At 36.6% G+C, this 6991-nt stretch overlaps 1 pseudogene; it reads left to right on the forward strand.

Annotated features, from left to right (window-relative positions):
- Nucleotides 1-1141: 1141 nt before the first annotated feature.
- LOC149136227 (uncharacterized) lies at nucleotides 1142-2008 on the forward strand (annotated as a pseudogene).
- Nucleotides 2009-6991: the final 4983 nt, after the last annotated feature.

A 6991-nucleotide genomic window follows, 5' to 3' on the forward strand; every position in this document is an offset into this window, starting at 1 on the left:
TTGTACCTTAATTATTTTTCTCTCTCGTATTTTTTGTATTCATTGACATTATTGCATTTACTTTTTATATATTTTTTTTTATTTCCATAATATCGTAATCCATATAATAATAATAATAATAATAATAATAATAATAATAATAATAATAATAATAATAATAATAATAATAATGATAATGATTAATGACGATGGTGATGATAATGATAATGATAGTTTCACCTATGGTGAAATTTACCATGGTGGAATATACCGTGGTAGAATTTTCCGTGGTGGAATTTACCGCGTTGGAATTTATCGGTTACCCTTGAAAGATTATGATATTGCTAAAATAATAGCGGAGGGTGTAATTGGGATCTGACAGGCAATGAACCCACGGCTGCCTCTGTATAAGGAATATCACGTAATGAAATTGGGGGATAAAGCGTGCTTCAAGAAAGCAAAAGAGATAAAGAGCAAATCTCCTTTCACAGCCAAGGAGCAGAATATGGAGGAAAAGTTGGATAAAATTTTTGACATTTCTGCTTGCACCTGTAAGCTATCTATCTGTTCGTCCTTGTGATGACAATGCTGTGAAGTGCAAGAAAGAAAATCGACAAGCTCTGCACATGATCTGCACGTGTTCTCCCAGTAAGAGGGTAAAGCTATTTTTTAAAAACTTTTAACTAAGCTTACTTAGCTCGATTACTTGCCTTTTAAAATGTAGAAAATCTCATGGATGTAATTGAAAAATATATGCATTTTTCTCCTGTAATCTACCTTTCCCCTCTAGTATAAAAAATTAATCATTCCTTTTTTCATTATTTTATCTCTTATTTTAAATCCGCTGTTCAATATACTTTAATATTTCAGGTTCCAGTAGAAGAGAGGGAATACTTAAGATCAGAGGGCCAAAATAGGACCCAAGGGCTCTTTCCAGCTCGGGTCTGTGGATAAAGCTGCTGTGAAGAGAAACCAGAGAGGTGTAGCTAAGGCAGAAAGATTACAGAGACATATTCAACAACAGTAGGAAGTGGATTTGGCCACACTTGCCTCCACATCTTCACAAGACATTTCTTTGGGATCCAGCTCGGGAGATGACGAGTTCAAGCTAAGAAGGCACCCAAGAGGAGCTTACGGCTTTTTGAAAATCCCCAGATATGCCATGGAATTGATCAGGAGTGATGTTTCTTTCCGTCTTGGGGAAAGTCTTGCTAATGCTCTCCTTCTTGTCTTACAATTTATAGATCTGCTTAAGCCTGGCCTAAATGTGAAACAGATAATAGTTGATAAAACGAAATTAGACGGCGAAAAAGACAGAATGAAAGTGAAAAGCAATGAAAAGCACAAAATGAGGCTGGAAAAGTTAGTCTGTATTGGAGTTGATGGGAAAGTTGACAAGGAAATTTTGGTGTACCGAGAAGTTAAGGATGAAAATGAAGAGATGAAGCTGAAGAAAGGAAAGGAACAAGAGCACCACTTGACTTTCACAAAGGAGCTGGGAACTGAAAGTGGAACATATCATACTCACAGAGTTATCCCGATTAAAGATGCGACTGGTGGTCTATGTATTTGGTGATGAAGTTGTTAGTGTCTTGGAAGAGTTGAACAGTGTTCTTACCTTGAAAGCTGTCCTTCTTAACAACACAAACACAAACACTGGTTGGGAGGAAGGCCTTATAACATGTTTATAAAATAAAATTCAAGGGAAATTGCACGCTATTGGCTGTTCACTCCATCAGCTCCTTTTAGAGCTGTTTTTAAACATCTTGATGGCAGTATCAAATCCACTACTTTCAGTGGTCCGCTGGGAAAACTCTGTGAAATTGATTACCAAGATCAGTCACAAGTGGAAGTGTCACGGAATGATCTCGGTAGTGATCAGAGGCATTTTTTACAGTATGTGTCAGGAATTTCCAGAGGTAATGTCAACCCAAGCTTTGCTGCCTGGAAAATCAGACCATTAAACCATGCGAAATGGTTGATTTTGGCAATTAGATTGATGTGTTTGTCGAGCTGGCAGAAACGTTAGCACGCCGGGCGAAATGCTCAGCAGTATTTCGTCTGCCGTTACGTTCTGAGTTAAAATTCCGCTGAGGTCGACTTTGCCTTTCATCCTTTCGGGGTCGATAAATTAAGTACCAGTTACGCACTGGTGTCGATGTAATCGACTTAATCCCTTTGTCTGTCCTTGTTTGTCCCCTCTATGTTTATCCCCTTGTGGGCAATAAAGAAATAAGATTGATGTGTTTATCAACCATCAGTTGTCGGCTGTCTATCTACTCTTCATTTCGAGTATTCAACGACAATACGAGTCTTCAAATACAATTGCCCCCATTAATTCTAAAATGAAATTTAGGATTTATGGAGGGTCAAAGCTGGAAACAAAAATATGACAATGGAGACATACAAGGAAACCGAACAAAAACAAACATGGAGGGTCGTTAGATCAGAACGAAAGGAAAATAGCGAACGCTGTAAAAAAATTTCTTTTTTTTTTGTTATTGAAGAGAGAAAAGATACAAGAGGGAGAGAGAAAGAGAGACAGAGAGAGAGAGAGAGAGAGAGAGAGAGAGAGAGAGAGAGAGAGAGAGAGGAACGCGTTCGTTCTTTTGAACTTCTGAGCAGGAAAAGAAAGATGGTCACGTAAGGAAAAGAAAGATGGACGATGGTCACGTGTGAGCAACGAGAGAAAGAAAGAGAGAAAAGAGAAAGATGGGAGAGAGAGACATATGTGTGTGTGTGTGTGTGTGTGTGTGAGAGAGAGAGAGAGAGAGAGAGAGAGAGAGAGAGACATATGTGTGTGTGTGTGTGTGTGTGAGAGAGAGAGAGAGAGAGAGGAACGCGTTCGTTCTTTTGAACTTCTGAGCAGGAAAAGAAAGATGGTCACGTAAGGAAAAGAAAGATGGACGATGGTCACGTGTGAGCAACGAGAGAAAGAAAGAGAGAAAGGAGAAAGAGGGGAGAGAGAGACATATGTGTGTGTGTGTGTGTGAGAGAGAGAGAGATAGAGACATGTGTGTGTGTGTGTGTGTGTGTGAGAGAGAGAGAGAGAGAGAGAGAGAGAGAGAGAGAGAGAGAGAGAGAGAGAGAGATCCACCTCGGACAGGACTCAAGTACCTCACAGGATAATTTCCCGTAAATTCTGACCATCTATTCTCTACGTCAAGATAAACTTAGGGTAATGTAGAATAAAGTGCCCTACTTTCATTGCAATGGATTAGACCGGCAAACCAATGACATTGTAATCCTGTACCTTAGCCACACGGCTGTTATTTAACCACTGTAATATCAGTTTGTTACAGCATGTATAAATTTACAGAGATTGAAAGAAGTGGAAATCTAAAGACGTTCGGTAGGACATTAACCCTAGACTGAAATAGATGCAGACCACGAGTACAGCTAAGCAACGAAATGTCTGAATAAATTCCACATGTTCACCAAAAAGATACTTCGATATATACATGTACCCGAGTCTGCATTCACGCGCGAATACACACACAGATATAAATATATCTATATGTATGCGCGTGTATATATATATACACATATATACACACACATTTGCATACACGCATATTTATATATATGTATATGTACATATATAATAAATAATATTTATATATATGTATATATGCATATATAATATATATACATATATAATATATGTATATATACATATATATATATATGTATATATAATATATACATATATAATATATGTATATATACATATATATATGTATATATAATATATAATATATAATATATATATATACATATATAATATGATATATATACATATATAATATAATATGTATATATACATATATAATATGTATATACATATATAATATATATAATATACATATATAATATATATAATATACATATATAATATATAATATAATAATATATACATACACACAGAGATATAAATATATGAATATATAAATATGCATATACATATATATATGCATACATACATGTATACATACACACATATATACCCACACACATACATACGGTACATATATATGTCAATGTTTGTTTCTGAGTTATAATAAAAACAATTTTACATTAATCTGATGGATTTCCCTATACTTTTGGAGAGTATAAGTTCATTCTTAAACAAGAATATTGTTGACAGTGACTTCGAAGTTTCAGCCAGTTGAGTCATCGTCAGACTGCGATGCATTAGAGTTATGTGTTTGGTTTAGATTTTGACTTTTAGACAACTTTAGACACATGAAATACCCACGTTTGAAACGGAATTGAAGAAATATTTATAAACATAGCCCACAAATTAAGCTTCCATATACTAATCAAATTGCTTATAGAACAATGAAGACCTAGAGAGAAACATGTTGTTGGCACTCCGTCGCTTACGACGTCGAGGGTTTCAGCTGATCCAATCAACGGAACAGCCTGCTCGTGAAATTAACATGCAAGTGGCTGAGCACTCCACAGACACGTGTACCCTTAACGTAGTTCTCGGGGATATTCAGCGTGACACAGTGTGACAAGGCTGGCCCTTTGAATTACAAGCACAACAGAAACAGGAAGTAAGAGTGAGAGAAAGTTGTGATGGAAGAGTACAGCAGGGTTCGCCACCATCCCCTGCCAGAGCTTCGTGGAGCTTTAGGTGTTTTTGCTCAATAAACACTCACAACGCCCGGTCTGGGAATCGAAACCGCGATCCTATGACCACGAGTCCGCTGCCCTAACCACTGGGCCATTGCGCCTCCACAGAGAGAGAGAGAGAGAGAGAGAGAGAGAGAGAGAGAGAGAGAGAGAAGAGAGAGAGAGAGAGAAAGAGAGAGAGAGAGAAACATACAGACCAACAAACTCTACACCTAACTAAATCCTTTTGTGAACGTCAAAGCACAAGAGAAACGATTTTCTATGCTAACAACACCATGACATGCCTGACTAATAACCACTACTTTCTAACTGAAAATAGGAAATGCTCTAAATAACAACACCAACAAGTAAAGAAACTAACCAGCTAAAACATACCAGCTACTTACACTCTTTTGTGAACCCCTAAAACTTTCATTACAAAATAGTTGACACACCCAGTTGATAAAATTTTAGATACTGAACTTTGTACCTTTCACATTTAAATTGTCATAGGAAAGGATAAAATCCAATAAAACGAAAAAAATAGCTAAACTTTTAATATGTACCTGTCCTAACAAACGGACACACCTAATCATACACACTTGCTTACAAATCTCTACATACATGAATAAATTCTAAATAAATAAACCCAAATTTGATCAATAAAAATTTCTCCAATACACCTCTCCATAACAACCCACCCTAAAAACCTAATTACTATCCCACTCAAATCCACACACCCCAGGAAGATTTTTAACTCAACAGAGACTATATAGAACCAAGATTAACTATCAGAGTAGCCTTCAAAATTTTATTGAATTAGGTGCATATTTTGCCATAAAAGGAAAATGTTACTATCGATCTATTTCAATCAGGGTAGGCACTGCCTACCTTGCTTACCCAGGCGGCACGTCCCTGATACATATGTACATGATCTGGAAGGAAAGAAAGAATTTCAACGATAATACCTCATGACCTGACGCAATCAATAAGGAAGGAATGTTGCATCAGCATCAATAGCAATTCACTCCATAACTTTTATTATAACTGTTGGAAAGAATCAAAATTGGAAGATACCAAGAATAAATTTAATAGTTGGATAATAGTACAAGATACTAACGTTCTGCAGTAGGCCACTCACGAGCATTTTTAAAATAATTATAGAAGCCTAAATTGACATACCAAATTAGCTTATCGTAGTACGAACAAATCTTGTAGCTAAGAACGGAAGCAAAATCTTGGCACTCACAAAAGCAAAAAAATGTAGACCTCTTGTTTGCTTAAATATGTATTAGCTATATCCAAACTGTTTAAACCTATTCTTCCAAGGCCACAGCGTGTATAGCAATGTACAGGGTTAGACAAAATAATGGAAACACCTAACATCATAGCATCATAATTTTGGAATATCTATAAAACCGTTAAAAGCTTGTTTATTTTTATGCTTTTTGATTTATTATTAGTGTTGCTTAATATGGTTTGCTAAAATTGCAGTTTCTTTTCAGATAGCATCAGATAAAGGTAATTAAAATTCATTGAAATGACAGATCTATCCGACTTTCAAACAGGTCAAATTGTTGGTGCTCGTATGGCAGGCGCTAGCATAGCGAAAACAGCCGAAATGTTTGATGTATAAATAAGTACCGTCTCGAAAGAGGGAAAAACCTCCTCGTTGAAACAAAACTCCGGAAGAAAACCAAAACTTTCAGATAGGGACCATCGGACTCTTACGCGAACTGTTAGAAAGGATCACAAAAGTACAACTCCCAAAATTACTCCAGAGGATCAACATCATTCCACACAACCGGTGAGTGCTGTATGGTATCACATAAATTGTATCTGCTAAAGATTAGCAAAGACAAATGCATCAATCATGTGCTGAATGGTTAGGAGAGTATCGTCCTACCAATTAACTCCTCAAACAAACTTAAATTCTCGATAGACTTCACGTGGTACTAGAACTACTGGACGAATGTACCGCAACATCTAGGGAAAAATACTGTGGGTACTGACAACGTTTATTCCCCATAAGTGTGTTTCTCGGAAACTTGAGAGCCATGACAATATTGACAGGAAGTGTAGCTTCTCTTGGACTCGTGACTGTTATATCACGTTACATTTTGAAAGATTTTACTTTCGCTCTCCAAGCGAAAGAGGTGTTAATGCTGATTAAAGAACAAAAGAAGCTATTAATATTGATTAAAAGACACAGTGAAGCCCATAAAACTCAGAAATGTCAACAAAATTGTTATGTCGCATATCTGTAGATGACATTGAACATGCGATGTGCAGCTGCCCAAAGATATCATTAAGGCACTGTCTTTCTATACGGTCTGACGTTTACGTTGAAACAATGCACAATGCCATCCATAGGAAGTACTGCTCTGGGACA

Source organism: Octopus bimaculoides, chromosome 4, assembly GCF_046866305.1.
Source record: "Octopus bimaculoides isolate indiv1 chromosome 4, ASM4686630v1, whole genome shotgun sequence".
Lineage (NCBI taxonomy): Eukaryota > Metazoa > Mollusca > Cephalopoda > Octopoda > Octopodidae > Octopus > Octopus bimaculoides.